This window comes from Staurois parvus, unplaced genomic scaffold, assembly GCF_062004578.1.
Source record: "Staurois parvus isolate SC_StPar_1 unplaced genomic scaffold, SC_StPar_1.0 ptg000013l, whole genome shotgun sequence".
Classification (NCBI taxonomy): Eukaryota; Metazoa; Chordata; class Amphibia; order Anura; family Ranidae; genus Staurois; species Staurois parvus.
In genome coordinates, this window is record NW_028317809.1 from 12,186,311 (window position 1) to 12,206,279 (window position 19,969).

Here is a 19,969-nt window from a genome sequence, read left to right on the forward strand (position 1 = left end):
AAATTGCTCATGCTTTTGAAGCAGCAAATGGCTCAGAACTAGTATGCTCAAAAGTTCAGGCATGTCAACCACTCTACTTGGTATACAGTGCTGTGAGCATTTGCCCCTTCCTGGATTTTTCTTTTTTTGCAACTTTGTTACATTTAAATAATTTCATTTATTGGGGGGGGGGGGGGGGAGCTGTCCAAACCTGCCTGGCCCTATGTGGAAAAGTAATTGCCCCCCCCCTTGCTAAATCATGAATGAAATGTGATTAACCACATTTTTTTGGATAGTGGAGTTAAATTTAATTTGCCACCCCCAGGCCTGAATATTGCCAGACCCGTTGAATCAAGAAATCATTTGAAATAGAAGCTGCCTGACAAAGAGAAGCATACTAAAATATCTGAGGAAACATGCTGCAATCTAAAGAAATGCAAGAACAGATGAGAAACAAACTAATTGACGTGTGTATATTTTGACCACTCTTACCATGGGGTCCTATTTTTCCGGTAAGCCTGGCATGCAAGTGGTTGGTGACACATTAGTTATCTTTGGAAGTTTTCCTGTCTTATTATGACATTTGAGGACTGTTCTCTTTTTTTGATTTATTTCATTATGAAGATTTTGAACTATTACGTTCATGTACTTTTATATAAGTGCTGCACACTATTTATGTGTTTCCTGGTATAAAGGTACAGTGGTCAGCTGCTATTTATTAGTACTCTATTGTCTTAGTGCAGATTTCTGTTGTAATTTTATTATGTATAATTGTGGAAAGGGTTACAAAGCCTTTTCTAAGGCTGTGGGACTCCAGTGAACCATGGTAAGAGCCAATCTCCACAAATGGAGAAACTTGGAACAGTTTCCCACAAGGGGCTGGCCCACCAAAATTACCCCAAGAGCACGACAACAACTCATCCAGGAGGTCATAAAAGAACCCAGAACATCTATAGAACTGCAAGCCTCACTTGCCTCAGTTAAGGTCAGTGTTTGATTCGACAATAACAGACTGGGCAAAAATGGCTTCCATGGGAGCATTCCAAGGTGAAAGCCTCTGCTAACCAAAAAGAACACACAGGCTCGTCTTGCATTTGCCAAAAAACATCTTGATTACCCCTAAGAGGTTTGAGCAAATATTCTGTGGATTGGTTACATTACATCTGACAATAAAATCACAAACAAGCTCAAAGGACTGTTCTTTAAGGGTTTAAGAACTTGGATGGGGCCTAGGGGTATTCAGGATGGCCAAAGGCACTGCAGAGCTTGAGGACAAACTCCTTAGCAGCTATGTGTGAAAATGTGGATAGCAACAGTCTTTCCCTGAAGATCTCCAAAGAATCTTCCTAGTTTTACCTCTTCAAACCCTGGACGATTACTTCTCTTCACCCAGCTGTACTAAGGGTATTCCCTGGGCAAGGTGGGCCCAAGAGTTGTTCATTTAGAAACCGTCCCAGATGAGAAGCTAGTTGGGTCTTGCACCTGACTGCCCTCTCCCAGCCCAGGGGGTATAAGAGTACTCGCACTATCCTTTCCTTCTCGTTCAGTGGGTTGGTGGCTGCCTTCAGGCCTTTTGCTGGGCTGACTCCTGTCCTGCTACTCAGGATGTCCTCCCAAGGAGACAAAGGCACAGTGTAGGTCCTCTTTTCCAGCTTGTAGCTAGCCGCCTCAACCCCCCCTCCCCCAGGCTCCACGCTCCAGCCTTCCTCACTTCATCTTCCACCTGACACTGCCTGGTCCATAGCATCTGCCAATTTTAAGTGTTGCCTTGATCACCATGCCCAGATCTTGCCAGGGGATTGGCCAAGGTCCCTCAAACATGCAGATCTGGGCCTCCTCTGCCCCTTTTCCAGAAAGTTCTCTAAGTTTCTGGAAGGGTATGAGGGCTCCAGAAGCCCTGACCCATTAGAGCCTTTCAGCCTTTCCTGAGGTGCACTCCTGCCTCACTTACTGGCTGATTCATCTCTGGCTGCTACTCCGCCTCTGTCTAAAAACATTTATAAAAACAAAGCCTATATAGCTAACCTGGAGGGCGTTACACATTGATGTGGATACAGCCCACTTTCCTTACAGCATTGGCTAGTTGCTTTGAAAGGGATGCTCTCAAAACCAGAGATGTCACTTCTGCAGCTTCAGAGCCTGATATGGGTGTATAGGTTGGTATGGTACTGCCATCTACGGGTTGAGGAATATATCTCTACTGAACACTGATGTAGTTGGTGCACAAAATACATGTACACTATGGGATTTACTTACTAAAGCTAGAGACTGCAAAATCAGCCTCACTTCTGCATACAACCAATCAGTTTCCAGGTTTTAATTGCCAAAGCTTAGTTGAGCAAGCTGAGGTTAGAAGTTGATTGGTTTCTATGCAGAAGTGAGCCTAATTTTTGCACTCTCCAGGTTTAGTAAATAAACCCCTGTATTCCAACACACTGTCAAAATGGAATAAGCATAGACATATAGTGGAAGATGCATATCTGCGCTGGTAAGTTTTCCAACCATTGATTCATGGTGATATGCAGAAGACTAGTATGTTCGAAGAAGAGGTCACTGGCTTTCTCTGTTCTTCTAAAGTACAGCAGGAACACTTTGTTGCCTTCATTTTGAAACATCCTTTGGCACCGAAAGAAACATAAGTAAAAGAACATCCTGGTGTTGCCATAGATGACCACTCGCCCAGATGCTGCAAGCTAGTCCTGTATATTTTTAACACTGTCCTTTTGGCTGTGTCCCACATGATGCAGGAAAGTCCTCCCTTTTGTTATTAAATGTGGTGTCCTGCTTGCCAGACCTCAGATAGATGCACCCTGCTCCCAATTTCCTTAGCTGCTTTGGAGGACACAGTAAAAATGATTAGGTGATGTCACTTTTTCACTCTTGCCACCATATGTTGATCAGCAAATCAACTTTTATATGGGTTACCACTTTTGAGAAGTTTGTTATAAGCCAAACTTTTTTTTTTTTTTTATATTTTACACAGTAAACAAAAAAGCAACTGTAACTTACACTTTTAAAAATATGCTTGAAAAGCTTATTGCATTATTTTTACTCAGCATATCAGAATTGTATGTCAAGTTTCTCTTGGTGGAACTGTGAAAATGTCTTTTGACTGGCAAAGTTGAGCAATCAAGTGCCTTTTTAGGTTTTCATAGAAAATACTCATCGATACTACTTGATAACCCCCATTAGCACACAGCTCATCATTTAGACACCTTGCCCCAAATGAACCATAGACTAAGTTAAAACACAATTGAAAGAAAAGAATCCAATGCTTGCATATTAATAGACTCAAGTCAAATGTGCTGTTGTAACAGTATAGTGAGGGGATACACATTTGTCAATCTGGGGGTAGTAACCTATAATGACATACTCATGAACTGTGCAGAGATAAATTTCATATGTTTCAAAATTCCTGCTATGAAATTAGTCAAAAAAAATGATTACACTGATGTATGAAAACATGACAGACACCAAGCATGCCTATGCTGCAATGTCCAGTGGGTGAATGGATCACAGCAGATCTGCTAAATTATACATGTATCCATCTTATATCATATTTGAGCCCTAGCTAATCATATTTTTTATTTTGTTCAATAATTTGTTAAATATTGGATTGTAATACCTTTTCATCTGAAAATATAGATAAAGTTAGATTAATTTGATGGGTGTCAGCTTAGCATCAGCAAACATTTCACCAGACCTTTAGCGTACCTTCTAAGACCTTTTTAATTGGTTACACTAATTCTGTAAACAACTTCTTCAGGGACCAAAAAGATGACTGATGTTGCAGCTCGGGAGCACTTGATTGCTATCAGAACTATGAAGGAATTCTAAGTCATTTATGAGAGCCAGTGACTGACATCAGATTTGATTACTTTTGCAAATAAATTACTCTACATGGAATCAAAGAACAGGTGAACTTTGTTAAATATGTTTCAAACTTACACTGATTATGTTTTACTGTTCCTATCTGTTTTTTATAATATATTTTCTACTGTCATTTTCAATTTTATTAAGGCAGTTGTTTAAAACATTATGCTCTCTAAATAGTCTAAAGTAGGCATTAAAGCAGAACCTCATCCAAAAGGGGAAGTTCTGCTTTTTCTCCTCCCACCCTCCTCTCCCATATTTGGATTGTTTTTTGAAGGGGGGGGGGGGGGGGAGTAGATATCTGTCAAAATCAGATACCATCCCTCACTTCCACTCTGACTGCCTAGGCGAATGACACGGAAGTCCCCCTCCTTTCCCCGCAGCCTCTTGGGACATGTCAGAGATCCCAGGAGACTGCGGGACAATCACGGGGCACAGCTAGCGCATGTGCAGTGGTGTAGCCACAAGGAGTCTTATTCAGCTGCCCATAGTTAAGATGTCAGCACCTGGACCTGAAGACAGGGCAAAGAGCCGGGTCGGGTGAGGACATTGCTGGATTCTTGGACAGGTAAGAGAGTGTGGTGTTTTTTTTTTTTTTTCTTTTTTTGTTTTGTTTTTTTAAGCCAGCATCTACAGCATTTGTAACTGCTGAGGTTTACATTTTGGGTGAAGTTCTACTTTAAAGTTATTGTAAGCCATCCATTCTCAATCCAAGGTTCCTCCAGTGGTTTCTAGCAGTTCCTTGAGCTGAGGCTGAATGGCTTACTGTTGATGGTGCCTGTATAGTCCAGCAATAGTTGGCAGAACAAGCTGTCTACCATGGTGACATCTGGGCCACTACTGTAAAGGGGGCACTATAACAACTGACCACCAATTAATTGGTTTCCCCTAACCCTGCAAATCATTTTAAGGCTCTTCTGCAGTAAAAAAGTTGAGCGGCTTTTGTTATCCTTTCAAATCCAAAATCAACAACAAATCCCCATATAATGCATATCTGTCTAAATCCAAAGCACCTACTGTGGATACCAAATTAAAAAAGAAGAAAAAAGCGCCATTTACCAAAAAACACCAAAGTGGCAGCAGCATATCCCACCCAAAATAAATTTTGGCAACAATAATCCTAATTAAAAAGGTATGCGCTAATAACAAACTTATACAAAGGTGTATGTCATCGTCCAAAAAAAACATTTAGTGTTTTAAATAAATAATTATAGTGTTCAAACATAAGTTAGTGTCCAAAAAAAAAAATATATATAGATCTTCAGTGACTTGAACCAATTGTGAGAAATCCACCACCAAAGGAGATTAAATGAACTCACCAGAGCTAATGGCTGGTCAGATAATAAACCAGCAACAGCACTTGTGCTCTGGGAGCAATGAACCCGATGTCCAAATAGATATGGTGATGTTTCAGATACTTCCAGATAATAATAATCACAGACAAACAACTTTGCAGCCCAAGCTCTTATGATGAACTTCTCCACTCTCTCATATCTCCATGAGAGCATACAGTACACTCGGGGACAAAAAAGAGAACATAATGGTGCAATACGTTTTTTTCATTTATCTCTTTAATAAAAAAGGTATGAGGAAACTCACAAACAAGGTGTCCAACAGACACCAGCTTCAATCGCAAAAAAAAGTGAGATACAATTACCGCTCACCGCGGATCTCTTCCATACAGCACAGACCAGCAAGGCTCTCTAACGTCCACATCGAGTAGGCCACGCCCAACCGGTTTCGTCACAGTGACGTCATCAAGGGGCGGTACTTTTTTTTTTTTTTTTTTGGATGATGATATACACCTTTTGTATAAGTTTGTTATTAGCGCATACCTACTGTGGATATCTGCTTGCATGTGTCATTTCTGCTGGTTTCCTTTGACACTAGGCATTCTGTTGTGACACCTTGCACCCATTCCCTCAATAAAACAGGAGGTGATTGAACGTCTCAACGAAGTGATGATCTGCATCTGCCAGTGAGGCTGTGTTGTGGTGGGGAAAACCCTTCCATTCACTCAGGTCTCAGATTACACTCTGCTGTCGAATGTGTGACTTCAAGTCCCCACCCCTTGCCTTCTGAAAGCAGAGAAATACATTTTTCTCTGTGTACTTTAGAGAGCTCTGGAGGAGACAGGGCTTCAGCAAAGGAGGTATAGTTTAAGTGACAGGTATTGCTTCATGACTGTTTATCACATGAGGCTTGTCATTTCAGTGAGCTTATGTAAAGAGAAGTATGGGTTTCTTCTTTTTTTTTTTCTTCAGTTCTACTCACCTAGGTGGATGCAGCATCGATCGATCTAAGTGTGAGAACTCAGCGATCACATGACCGAGTTCTCACAGCTGTTCTGATCGGAGAGTGGTGACTGTCATTCCCCACTGTATGCTCTGCCCCTCCCCACGCTAACTGGAACACTGAGCTTTGGAGTGGGAGGGAGCAGATGGCTCAGGCTCTCATGGATCGCTGAGAGGCTGAGCCAGGTGACGCTCCAGACTCTGGGGTGAATCCTCTAAAATTGTGATTGTTCCCCAGCCTGGACTGGCTGAGTGACAGCTGAAAATGGGTAACAGGAGTGCAGAACGAACTGCACTCCTGTGATCCAGAGGTACAGCCAAAAGAGCTTTGCCTGTACTTCTCATTTTTAAAGAATGATTTGTGAAGGCTGCCAACATTTTTGAAACTTTTTTACATTTTGATCTGAATGTGGGAAGAAATGCTAAAGCAAATGCTGTGAACAGTGTGCGTTTCCATTAAAATACCTGTTGGCAGTGTGTGTGTGAAGGATTTACTGTGGAGTGACAATCACTCTGTCTGCTGACATTCAGACTGTTGTCCCACCAGCTTGAAAATCACTGTGTGAGGAGAGGCTAAAACAGCAACTCCTAAGTACATTGAAATGTTGGCAACTGTGGTTTGCTCTCAGCAGACATATTTTTTCTGTACTAGTTCTGTGGATGTGGATTGTATACATAGAGCGGGCTTTTTTCAGGGGAACATGGGGGAATGCAGTGGTCCATCAAGTATGCCCATTTGTTTTTAAGGTTTTTGTTTTTTTGGGGGTTTTTTTGTTTGTTTTTTTTTTTTTTTTGGGGGGGGTTGATTTCTTTTGGTGAAAAAATATAATGTAATGGCAAGGTGTATTGGCTTTGGCTCTCACTGGTGGGGATCTACTATTGTGTGGGGGTCTATTGTTGCTGTGGTCTACTGTTGCTGGATCTATTGTTGCTCGGGTGTCTTATCTTGCTGGGAGGGGGGTCAATCGTTGCTGGGAGGGATCTACTGTTTAGGGAGGGCTTTCTTGCTGCTGGAGGAACTATTGCTGCTGGGGTGGTATTTTGTTGCAGAGGGTCCTTTTGCTGCTGGGGCAGTGTCTATTGTTGTGTGGGGGATCTATTTTTGCTGTGGGTCTATTGTTACTGTGTGAATCGTTTGCTGGGAGATCTATTGTTTCTGAGGGGGTCTTTTGTTGCTAGCTGCAGGCGATCTATTTTACTGATTTTCTTTTTCTCTTTTAACAAATTACTTTGCACCACAAAATGATACTTAGTTCTGTATTCTCTAAAAGAGCCAGGTGAGTAGGTGGTGGAAAAGAAAAGGCAAACCTAAATACTTCTGCCCTTAGGGATGGACTCCAAAAGGATGGGACCACATCGAGAATGTCTTTGAATATGTACGCCTCGCTGCCCTCAAAAGACCAAGGCAGTCCAAATATACTGAGTAGAGAAACAAAAAGAGGGCGCACCGGCCTAGTGCATTACCTTTACAAAATGTGTTTATTAAATGATAAAAGTAGGTATTGTACTCAAAGGTACATTGTATAGGAACAGCTCAGTCTGATCCGCACTAAGTGCGCATCCGTGATGGGAACTGTGGACCTCTATCAGGCTGATGCGTTTCGAGGACTTGCCTCTTCCTCAGAGCCCCAGGACGAGGCAGGTCCTTGAAACGCATCAGCCTGTTGGAGGTCCAGAGTTCCCATCATGGACGCACACTTAGTGCGGATCAGACTGAGCTGTTCCTATGCGATCTACCTTTTGACTGTATTGTCAATTTGTGAGTACAATACCTACTTTTATTATTTAATAAACACATTTTGTAAAGATAATGCACTAGGCCGGTGCGCCCTCTTTTTGTTTCTCTACTCAGTATATTTGGACTTCCCTGGTCTTTTGAGGGCAGCGAGGCGTGCATGTTCAAAGACATTCTCGATGTGGTCCCATCCTTTTGGAGTCCATCCCTAAGGGCAGAAGTATTTGGGTTTGCCTTTTCTTTTCACCACCTACTCACCTGGCTCTTTTAGAGAATACTGAATTAAGTATCATTTTGTGGTGCAAAGCACATTTTTGTATTTCAATGGTTTTTATTAATAACAATTAACACATAAGCAACAAATCACGCACACGCAGGGGCTATCAATTGCATATAGAAGTAGAAAATTAAAGAAATCAGTGCTCTAACACCCACAGGGCAAAAGATCGCCCATGCAGGGGCTATCAATGGCACTTAAATAACAAAACATAAATATAACACTGATAATAACTCAGACTAAAGGCAGCTAGCCACTGCCACAACAAAAGCAAACAGGAAAAAAAAAAAAGGGGGGGGGGGAGGCAAAGGAAGGAGAAGTACAAAAGGAAAAAGATAACCAAACCAGGAGCAGGGATCCAAGAACGCCAAAGCCGAACAACATCACATCCCCAGACTAGCCGGTGGGAGCGTGGGAAAGGTATAGTGCAACCACAGCTCCCATATTTTCAAGAATTTACATTGGGAGTCGTTGCAGATACTCGACATCTGTTCCTTGAGCATCATAGTGGTCATACGGTCCCGCACCCCCTGAAGAGGGACAAACGGGTTCTTCCAGGCCTGAGCATCTGTTCTAGTGGCTGACAAAAACAAATACGAAGCCAACTTCTGCTTATGAGCCAAGAGGCCCGGTATGGGACAATGAAGCAAAGCATACCGAGCATCCAGTCGTATAGAGAGATGGAACAAGGTGAAAAGGAGGCCAAACACACGAGACCAAAAATGAAGCAGTCTTGGGCATGACCACCAGATATGCAATACATCACCACGATGGCCACAACCCCGAAAGCATCGATCACTGCAGGCAGGATTCGCCTGTGCCAAACGAACCAGAACTCAATACCAACAAAACTATCTTGTAAGCTGCCTCCAGCGTGGTCGTATTAAAAGAGCTCCCACTGAGCAACATATGAAAGAGAAGTATGCGATGAGCCTCTATTCAAAGCTACATAAAGAAGGGAAATAAGGCCTGGGGAGCCCGGCCGCTGTTGGCAAAGCAGTTCAAAGGCAGATTTCTGGTACAGGAAGACAGAAGTGCCCCGCAATGAGAGCAGCCAATGCCGCAATTGAAGGTAACGAAAAAATTCTGCCGGAGGGGCATCCCATGACTCCCGAAGAGAATTCCAGGTAGGGAAGGACCGAGAGGTCAAAAAGTGTCGTACCTGTGAAAAACCATTGGTCACCCACCAAGAAAACGCCCTTGGTTGATCTAAAGTGGGAAGAGGGGGTTGTTAGTGATTGGGAGCAAAGGCAAAAAAGGTGACATTAGGCCACTGGAGTAACGTACCGAGTCCCATACTTGTAAGCCATGGAGCAAAATCGGACTCAGTGCCGTGGGCTGCAGGGCAGGGGGAAGCCGTAGAAGTGTCGATATCGCAATAGGGGCACAATTAGGTAATTCCAGGAGGACCCAGAGAGGTATGTCTGAGGCAGCATGCAACATAGATAGTGGGACGATCTGGTTTGCCTGATAATATTTAGCAACATTGGGAACCCCAAGGCCATTCTGGAGTCTATGGACAAAAAGCGTAGTTCTGGAAACTCTGGGGCGTTTATCGGCCCAGATAAAACGCATAATCTTTACCTGAAGTAACCGAAGGAAATGAGGAGGAACCCACACTGGGAGGTTGCGAAAATACATAGAGACCGGGGCTTCAACTGCGGTCTCCGGGGGAAGACGCGATCCTGCGTCCGGGGCTCTGGAACTCTCCGGCGGGAGGCCAAAAATCGAGGCTGCGGCTTCACCCGCGATCTCCGGCGGGTAGGTCGCAATATTGAAAACGGGCTGCCGGGTGCTGGAAGCGGCTGTTTTTTTCCCCCCATCGGGGCACCAGGGGACAAGGGGCCAGGAGAGGTTGGAGGAGAGGCGAGAAACACCGCCCCCCCGAGAGCTTAAAATCAGCCGATGTGCCGGTGGACAAGCAGCCAAGTTTAAAGAGCAGCCATTCCTCAGGCTGCTCACGAGCGCAGCCCAATAAACACATTTTTAAGGTACTTGGCTGGTGCGCCCTCTTTTTGTTTTTCTCTACGGCGTAGGTGGTGGAACCAAGGGATGGTGCTTAGGAGGCGGATCCAAGGGGGGAGTTCCTGCACCTATTTTCTGAGGGGGGGGGGGAAGCCCTGTATGTAGTTCCTTTCCTGACTCCCAAGTGTAAAGTATGTGGGTTGTTTAGCTGAGTGTAGCGTTCACCAGTGAGTACAGTCAATGCCAGTTTGCTGTTTAAGGGCTTATTGGCCCACTTTTATTAAAGAGAGAGAAAATGTCCAGAAAAACAAACCGTTTCCCACGCAGGGGATTCTACCATATACACCGAATGACATATTCATCCTCCTGGCTTTCTTCCTGGCCTTGTGCCTCTGTCCTACTGACCATGTAACAGTGTCCTTGTGCTCATGTACAAATGTTGTACCTCTCTTGGCACTCTTGCAGCTCCCTGCTGCTCCGCTGATACCGACACTATGAAGACACACCCACACTTGGGGCTGCTCTCTGGCACCTACATGGACTCCTTGGGAGGGTGGAGCCCAGAACCCTGGTCCTGACGCTACATAAATCACCACACACATGTGCTGGCTATTACCAAAACCTGGTGCCAGGACTGGACATCCCACCCTGATCACTACAAAATCCCTGGGATCCAGGTCCCAAACAGAGTTTTTTTGCCAACCACCTATGAAACTGAAAAAAAAACTGTTTCCTCCAAATGAAACAAGAACCCTGCAGCTCCTCAAACTGCCTAGCTGAGAATCTTGGGTGACTTAACAGACTATTACTACCTTGACAGGGCACAGCACAATCGCACCAGTTTATTTGGGAAAACCTGTGCTTGATTTTTTTTTGCCTTGAAAGTAGTTTCAAGACACACTGACTTGAAACTAATGGTCTGTGCATATGTTCACCCTACATTCCCAAAGGGAGCCGTTTTTGTATTGTTTAACTTTTTAGACAGTATAAAAAAAATTACCAGATATACTTTGTTTCTAAGCAGCTTTTTCAAAGCCTGAAAGATGCAGTATTTCCTGGCTGATTTACTGTACTCGCCATGAAATGTTTACTGAACTTTATTATTCATTCTTTTGAAATATAGTTATTCAGTATATACCACCCAGTGTTTTTCAGAGAATAAGTACAAACATTCCATAAACTATATCAAATAAGACGAATTACACTGTGTAGCTGGCCAGTAATGAACAACAGTGACATATGGATAAACCTTTTCAGAGACTTCCCAACATGGGGTTGTTTTAAGGATTTACTGTAGGTCCTGGGGATATATATATATATTAGTCGTACTGGTCTTTACTATGATTAACCTATTTCTCGGACTATTATATAGTTAGCAATTTGGTATTAAAGCGGAGTTCCACTCACTCTGTAAAAAAAATAAAAGTCAACAGCTACAAAAACTGTAGCTGCTGACTTTTAAAAAAACAGCCACTTACCCGTCCCACGATCCTGTGGTGTCCCCGCCGTAGCCCGTTTCACTGGCCGTCCTGTATTCCAAGCGCCAGCATCTTCAGTGTGGGCAGCCGGCTGTGACAGCTTGTGGCTTCACAGCCGGATGCCCACTGCGCATGCGCGAGTAGTGCTGTGCTTCATGAATGGCCCCGTCATCTTTTGGCACCTGTCACGTGTCCCACAAGACTTCGGGGAAGGAGGGTAGGAGGACAACTTCAGCTTCCGATCGCCTAGGTGCGAGATGACGTGGCACAGGGCTTGAGGAGAAGGTGTTGAAGGTGGAGAGGAAGGGGTTACACAAAGCGGAACTTCCCCTTTTGGGTGGAACTCTGCTTTAAGACAAAATAAGTGAAATGGTATTTTGTCAAATATTCGATTTTAAACATTGTGAAGGTGGGTTAGGTCTCTTGCCCATGGGAGTCACAAGTTCCTGAGTAAACATCGGTATATTGTGTTGCTTGCATGCAAGGGGCCTAAACGAGTAAACAGGTGAGTAAAGTACTGCACTCAAATGTAAAGGTCTGTTGCACTTCGGATTAAAACATGCTGAGCTTTTTACTGATCTGAAATGAGATGCTTTATTTCAGATCAGTAATACAGTGTTGAGTACAGAGCAACAAAAGTAGAAAATGTTGGCCCCTTGCACATGGGTGCCATAATTTACTGATGTTTGCTCAGGAACTTATGGCAGCTGTGTGCAATGGGTCAAAAACTGTGTGTAAAGATCTGAGTAATGTTGCGTATAGGCGAGTAAAGGTGTGCAAGTATATAGACGAGTAAAATTCTTCTTCGTTGCTAGTATTGTAATATTCTCATTTCTACTTATGACGCCCGTGTGCAAGGGGCAAAAATGAGTAAACACGCAAGTAAATTACTGCACTCAAATGAAAAACTTTCTATTTTTGGTTTACGGCTCTGTCCTCAACGCTGTATTACTGATCTTTACTCAGCTGTCTGCATTGTTCCATAGACAACAATGCATTTAATTTCTGATCAGTAAAAAACTAATTTTTTACTCCGGTGTGCAAAAGGCCTTTGCATTTGCGTGTTTACTCGTTTAGGCCCCTTGCACATGAGTGTCATAATATACTGATGTTTACTCAGGAACTTGTGATGCCTGTGTGTGAGTGGCCACAATACTGGCAATGAAGAAGAATTGTACTCATCGATACTCTTGCCCACCTTTGCTCGCCTATAATCACCTATACTCAACATTACACACAGTTTTTGGCCTCTTGCACATGGGTGTCACAAGTACTTGACTAAACATCAGTAAATTATGAGGCTGTGTGCAAGGGTCCTAATCATGTTTACAAGAGTGTAAATGAGTATATTACAATACTGTCAATGAAAAAGAATTGTACTCTTCTATACGCTTACGAACCTTTACTCACCTATACTCAATGTTACTCAGCTCTTTATATACAGTTTTTATTTTTTTAACTCAGAGATTTCCTGTTAAAACGTTCCTGAGAAAACGATGGTGCCCGTGTGCAAAGGGCCTTTATGAGTAGTGGTCTACCTCCTAGGAAGTGAGATCAATAGTGTACCACAACTGTGAAAGAAAGAAAGTTGTTATTCTGATATGTCCCTCAAGTACTTGGGTACAAGAGAGGCTCTTCTTGCATCCTAGTGTCAGCATATACAAATAATACTGGAGCTTATATCCAAAGTATTCTGTAGCCACTTGGCTTGAGTTTAGAGGGGATGTAACCATTTCTTGACCCGTTGCATTGTGCATCAGTAGAAATGGTTTGAAAGTGAAATAAAAGATGCGCAAAATGCAATGCAGTAGCTAACACAATATAGGGGATTCAGGGATCAGCAGATGGAACGAATGCAAGAAGGGGGAACAGAGGTCCCCATGGAAGTGTAGTTTGCTAAAGATTGTGAAGGAGGCTGTAGCTAGCTCTTCAGTGGAGTGAAGCTAGGAGACATGGGAGCCAGAGATGTATCATCGCTTGTAGGAAACTGCTTTGTGATTGACAATGCTGTTTTAACAATACCATATTTATCATTAAAGTGCACCATTTGTTTAAATATTTCACACAGAAATGTTTGGGCCTTTGTTTTCAAGTTATTTTCTTGTACGTTTTTGGCTAAGCGTTCATCAGCCACCATGGATCCAATGAAAAGTTATCCATTTAATTATTTGTAAGCAGGATACTGAGTGTTCTTTGAGCACAGCCAAAAGAAATAATCAAGGATCTCCCTGTTGTCAAAACAGATTCTGCAAAGATTAACAACTCAGCAGGGTGAAGAGAAATATCTTTATCAAAATCGATCTGCATCTTCTTTCCATGCAGTATAAAAAATACTAGAGTTTAGTGAGACTAGCACAGTTTAGGGTCAGTTTCAAACAAGTATACTAGAAGCAAATGACCAAAAAAAAAAAGATTTAATTTTCTTGGCTTGGGGTAAATTGGAATGCATATTGACATATCTCAAGCAATGTGAAAGACGTTTGCTCCTATGAGGTGTGGAACAACAACCCACATGGTGCCTTTTTAAGGGTTTGTCTTTCTATTTACTAAGACAGAGTGATGGAATAAAATAGATTAAGTACATTCAGGTCAATAATGTGTTTACAAAAGCTTGAATCTGAATCTATGAGAAATTTTCTGTGATCACAAGAGAAGTTGATAGAAACCAATAGTAAAGAGAGATGCGCTTACACACCATTTTCGAGAGATGAAACAAAAGATATTTTGATTCTTCATGATAAAGGCACAGTTAATTCTTTCATATCGTTCTATATATTAGCCTTGTGGGTGGTGACTTTCTATAAATAGTCTCCCACCTCGGGAATATGACTTTCTATAAATAGTCTCCCACCTCTAGGATATACCTTTCTATAAACAGTCTCCCATCTACAGGATGACTCTCTATAAATAGTCTCCCACCTATGGAAAATGATCAGGGCTTTTTAATCTCAGCAGAGGTACAGGCACTCTCCTGTTTCACCTCATAGGCACCACCCAACATTGCACAGATAAATGAAGAGGTTGGCTGCACTCCAATAGTCAAAGAATCCAACAAAGTTTATTGCTATAAATCCATGATAAAACACATCACAGCTCAAGCAGGCAGGGAACATGATATTGATGGGTTTCACACGATATGTGCCTAATCATTAATTAAGTACCTATGGCGTGAAATACATTAACATCGTGTTCCCTCACACTACAGAGCCCCCTTTACACAGTACATAGCCCCGTCATACACAGTACAGGGCCCACCACCATAGTCTGTGAGCTGTATGAAAGAAATCTAACATATTCCTCGTAGCATGGATGGCCCAATCTTCTCTGCTGGTATATTGCATTCTGACATAAGCACCGTGTTACAGAATACTTAACAGTGCCTGCAGCCGATTGCTTATAGGCACTGACTTTTTAATTTTTTTGCATATTTGTCACATTTAAATGATTCACATCATCAAACAAATTTTATTATTACACAAAGATAACCTGAGTAAATAAAAATGCAGTTTTTAAATGATGATTTAATTTATTAAAGTAAAAAGCTGTCCAGACCCGCCTAGCTCTATGTGAAAAAGTAATACCCCCCCTCTTCCCCCCCCCCTTGCTAAACCATGAATGAACTGTGATTTAACCACATTTTTTGGAAAGCTGAGTTTCACTTAACTTGCCACACTCAGGCCTGATTACTGCCAGACCTGTTGAATCAAGAAACTACTTAATAGAAGCTGTCTGACATAGTGAAAAGATCTCAAAAAGTAACACATCATGCCGTGATCTACAGCAATCAAGAACAGATGAGAAAAAAAGTGACTGACATGTATCAGAATGGAAAGGATTACAAAGCCATTTCTAAGACTTTGGGACTCCAGTGCACCACAGTGAGAGCCATTATGCACAAATAGAGAACATTTGGAAGAGTGGAGAACCTTCCCAGGCGTGGCTAGTCTACCAAAATTACACCAGGAGTACAACAGCGACTCATCCAGGAGATCATAAAAGAACCCAGAACAACATGTAAAGAACTGCAGACCTCCCTTGCCTCAGGTAACGTCAGTGTTCATGATTCAACAAAAAGAAAGAGGCTGGGCAAAAATGACAACCATGGGAGAGTTCTAAGGCAAAAGCCACTGTTGACCAAAAAGAACACATAGGCTCATCTCACATTTGCCTAAAAAACATCTTGATTATCCCCAAGACTTTTGGGCAAATATTCTGTGGATGGATGAGACAAAAGTTTAACTTTTTGGAAGGTGTGTGTCTCGTTATATCTGGTGTAAAACTAACACAAGATTTCATGAAAAGAACATCATACTAACAGCCAAACATGGTGGTGGTAGTGTGATGGTCTGAGGCTGCTTTGCATAATTGATGGAACCATGAATTCTGTCCTCCTACAAGAAAATCCTGAAGGAGAATGTCTGGCCATCAGTTTGTGACCTCAAGCTCAAGCGCACTTGGGTTATGCAGCAGGACAATGATCTGAAACTCACCAGCAAGTCCACCTCTGGTTCAAAAAAAACTCTATTAAGGTTTTGGAGTGGCCTAGTCAAAGTCTGGACTAAAATCTGATTGAGATGCTGTGGTATGTCTTTAAACAGGCTGTTCATCCTCGAAAACCCTCCAATGTGGTGGCTGAATTAAAACAATTCTGCAATGAACAGTGGGCCAAAATTCTACCACAGCGATTGGAAAGACTTATTGCCAGTTACTGCTAACACTTGATTGAAGTTGTTGCCACCAAGGGTGGCACAACCAGTTGTTAGGTTTAGTGGACAATTGCTTTTCACACTGTCCAGGCAGGTTTTGACAACTTTTTCCCTTAATAAATGAAATCATAATTTAAGAACTGTATTTTGTATTTAATCGGGTTATCTTTGTGTAATATTAAAATGTGTTTAATGATCTGAATTGCATTAAAAATGCAAAAAAAATGAACTTTAATGGCATCCCACTTTTAGTCCGTAGGGTTCAATATTGAGTTGGTCCACCCTTTGCAGCTATAACAGCTTCAACTTTTCTGGGAAGGCTGTCCACAAGGTTTAGCAGTGTGTCTATGGGAATGTTTGACCATTCTTCCAGAAGAGCATTTGTGAGGTCAGGTACTGATGCTGGACGAGAAGGCCTGGCTTGTAGTCTCCGCTCAAACTCATCCCAAAGGTGTTCTATCGGGTTGAGGTCAGGACTCTGCAGGACAGTCAACTTCCTCCACCCCAAACTCGCCCATCCATGTTTTTATGGACCTTGCTTTGTGCACTGGTGCCAGTCATGTTGGAACAGGAAGGAGCCATCCCCAAACTGTTCCCACAAAGTTGGAAGCATGAAATTGTCCAAAATGTATTGGTATGCTGCCGATTTACGAGTTCCCTTCACTGGAACTAAGGGGTCAGGCCCAACCCTGGAAAAACAACCCCACACAGTAATCCCCCCTTCACCAAACTTTACACTTGGCACAATGCAGTCAGGCAAGTACCATTCTTCTGTCAACCGCCAAACCCAGACATGTCCATCGAATTGCAAGACAAAGAAGTGTGATTCATCACTCCAAAGAATACGTCTCCACTGCTCTAGAGTCCAGTGGTGGCGTGCTTTACACCACTGCATCGGACGCTTTACATTGCACTTGGTGATGTAAGGCTTGGATGCAGCTTCTCAGCCATGGAAACCCATTCCATGAAGCTTTCTATGCACTGTTCTTGTGCTAATTTGAAGGTCACATGAAGTTTGGAGATCTTTAGCTATTGACTCTGCAGACAGTTGGCGACTTCTGTGCACTGTGCGCTTTAGCACGCACTGACCCCGCTCTGTCATTTTACATGGCCTACTATTTCGTAGCTGAGTTGCTGTTGTTGTTCTCCGTTGCTTCCACTTTGTTATAATACCACTAACAGTTGACCGTGGAATATTTAGTAGCAGGGAAGTTTCACGGATGGACTTATTGAACAGGTGGCAACCTATCATGGTACCACGCTTGAATTCACTGAGCTCCTGAGAGTGACCCATTCTTTCACAAATGTTTGTAAAAGCAATCTGCATGCCTAGGTGCTTGATTGTATACACCTGTGACCATGGAGGTGATTGGAACACCTGAATCCAATGATTTGAAGGGGTGTCCCAATACTTTTGGCAATATAATAATAATAAAAAAAATATATATTTAATACAGAGTGACATCCCTATCAAGACACTGGATGCTCTTTACTAGCAACTCATGACAGTAGTGGCAGATGGATTCCACACACTATGTTTTTCTCACTGCATGCAACTTTGAATGTGTACTTTTGCCATCGATGAACACAGCTGACTGCAGATTCTCTCCAGGATAAGGAGGGAGAACTAGCACTTTAATTTAAAGAAGGTCACCAGATCTGGAAAATTCCTCCCCATATTCTTTTTCCCTAGCTTCTTCTCCCTAGACCTTGATAAACTCTTCACCCCCAGTCTCTCTTCAGCCATTGTCAACCCTTTCCTCTTGCAATTGTGAGCATTGCCTCAGAAGGGTGAGTATGGATTAAATGGAGTCCATAAAACTGTAATTTTGTTAAACAATAAAAACTTCTTTATGGAAACATCAGACAGAGACATCAAGCACTTGCAACCTTCTGGTTAGTCAATCACAAGTGTTGGCAATAACAGGAGCACTTTCTCTAAAGTAAAGGACCCCTTTGTTTCGGTCTTCTCTGAACTGGGGAAATCCACCACTCAGAGAGAACAGAACAGAGATTATCAGCATCTCCTTTACAACCCTATAACATATGCAGTATGTGTCTACAACAGAAATCCAATTTTGAGTAAAAAAATGTAACACAAGTACCCAGCTCTACAGTTTGGTTAAGCGAATTATAATTTTCCATTTTATGCCATCACTGTTTATTACTATGTCATCCAGTTTGTATAAATGCATCTGACCCTATATTTTTCACTTATTTATTTGTCAACAGCCTGTGACTAAGAATTGGGAACAGTCTTTCAGCCTTCCCGAACATACCTCATTATGCCAGCCAAAAGAGCTCCAGCGTCTCTTGAAGTTCAAATTTGGTTTGAAGTGTTATTAAACCTCGGACCCTGAATTCACTATATCTGGTCTCCCACAGTACACAGAACATCGAAATGCAATTATTTTAGTAAATATAAACTGCTAAGTACCTTTTCTCATCAGCAGTTAAAGCAGTCTTGTAACTTCTAGCAGTGTCCAGCAGAGCACTGGTAAAGCTTATAAGAGAGTTTTCATTCTCCCCTATGAGGCTGAAGGACTCCTGACTCTGTCTCGACAGTGCTGATTGGCCCTGTGCTGATCACATTCACTCTTCCAAGAAAAAAAAAAACTCTCTAGCAACACACACCAAACTGAGCATGTGCAGCTTGCCTCCAAGCTTCTGTTCTATTAGGAGATATATTGGTGATGGTAGAATAAGGGGAGAATCAGAGAAGAGAGGATCAAACATTCTTTTTTACACAATGAGGAGTATTAACCCCTTTGGTTCCACAGTGAGTATAACAAGTATGCTTTACTGCATATACAGAATGATTTTACTATGTGGGCTTAGTAACACTTTAATGAGTTTCCAGGCTTATTCTATAAATAGTACAAATGCAACAAAGTTATGTAAAAGGTCATAACCTAAAGCAACCAATCATATATTGGCTTAAAGGAGTCAGCTAATATGTCTTATTTCTTTGGGTTAATGAACTTTACATATTATCCCTGCACTTCACTGTCTAATTGGACGTGGACGAAGAATAAACTTAACACGGACCATCTTCTTGTATTAAATAAATGAATAATGTGCCTACTTTACACTCCAGCTTCCTCCTGCTTCCAGTAGGCAGTGGTGTTGCCACTGAACTTAATCATGGGATTCTCGGAGAGCTGAAGACCCAGATCTTGCAAAAGGATGATTTAGCACGGTGCAGGAGGGCATTCTCACAGAATATAGGATCCTCAGCTTTCCCAGTGTATCACTCCCATAAGAGCCACGGGAATACTTTCCAGGTCCTTCCTGGTTACTTTGCCCTGCAGCCAGGCACATAGGCTCATTCACACGATTCTCCAATAACCAGTCTTTGGGTGTTGTTTTTTTTTGTTTTTTATTTTTGGAGAACTTGGATAGGGATGAGGAAGATGAGTGGTATACTCCAAAAACAGGAACTATGTACACTGAGGACTTTATCTAATATTCAGTGTAAGCTGAAGAGTGTCAGAGTCCAAGCTTGAATCAAACAGTGGACTTCAGCTTTAATGCAGTAGTAAAGTAGTAGTAACAGTGGTAGTAGTAGTAACTTCTTTAGAGCCCCAGAGCAGTGTCACTTTAAGGATTAGGTCAGATGGACAAAGCTCTTAGGAACATCAGCCTGTGTTCTCTTTGCTAAA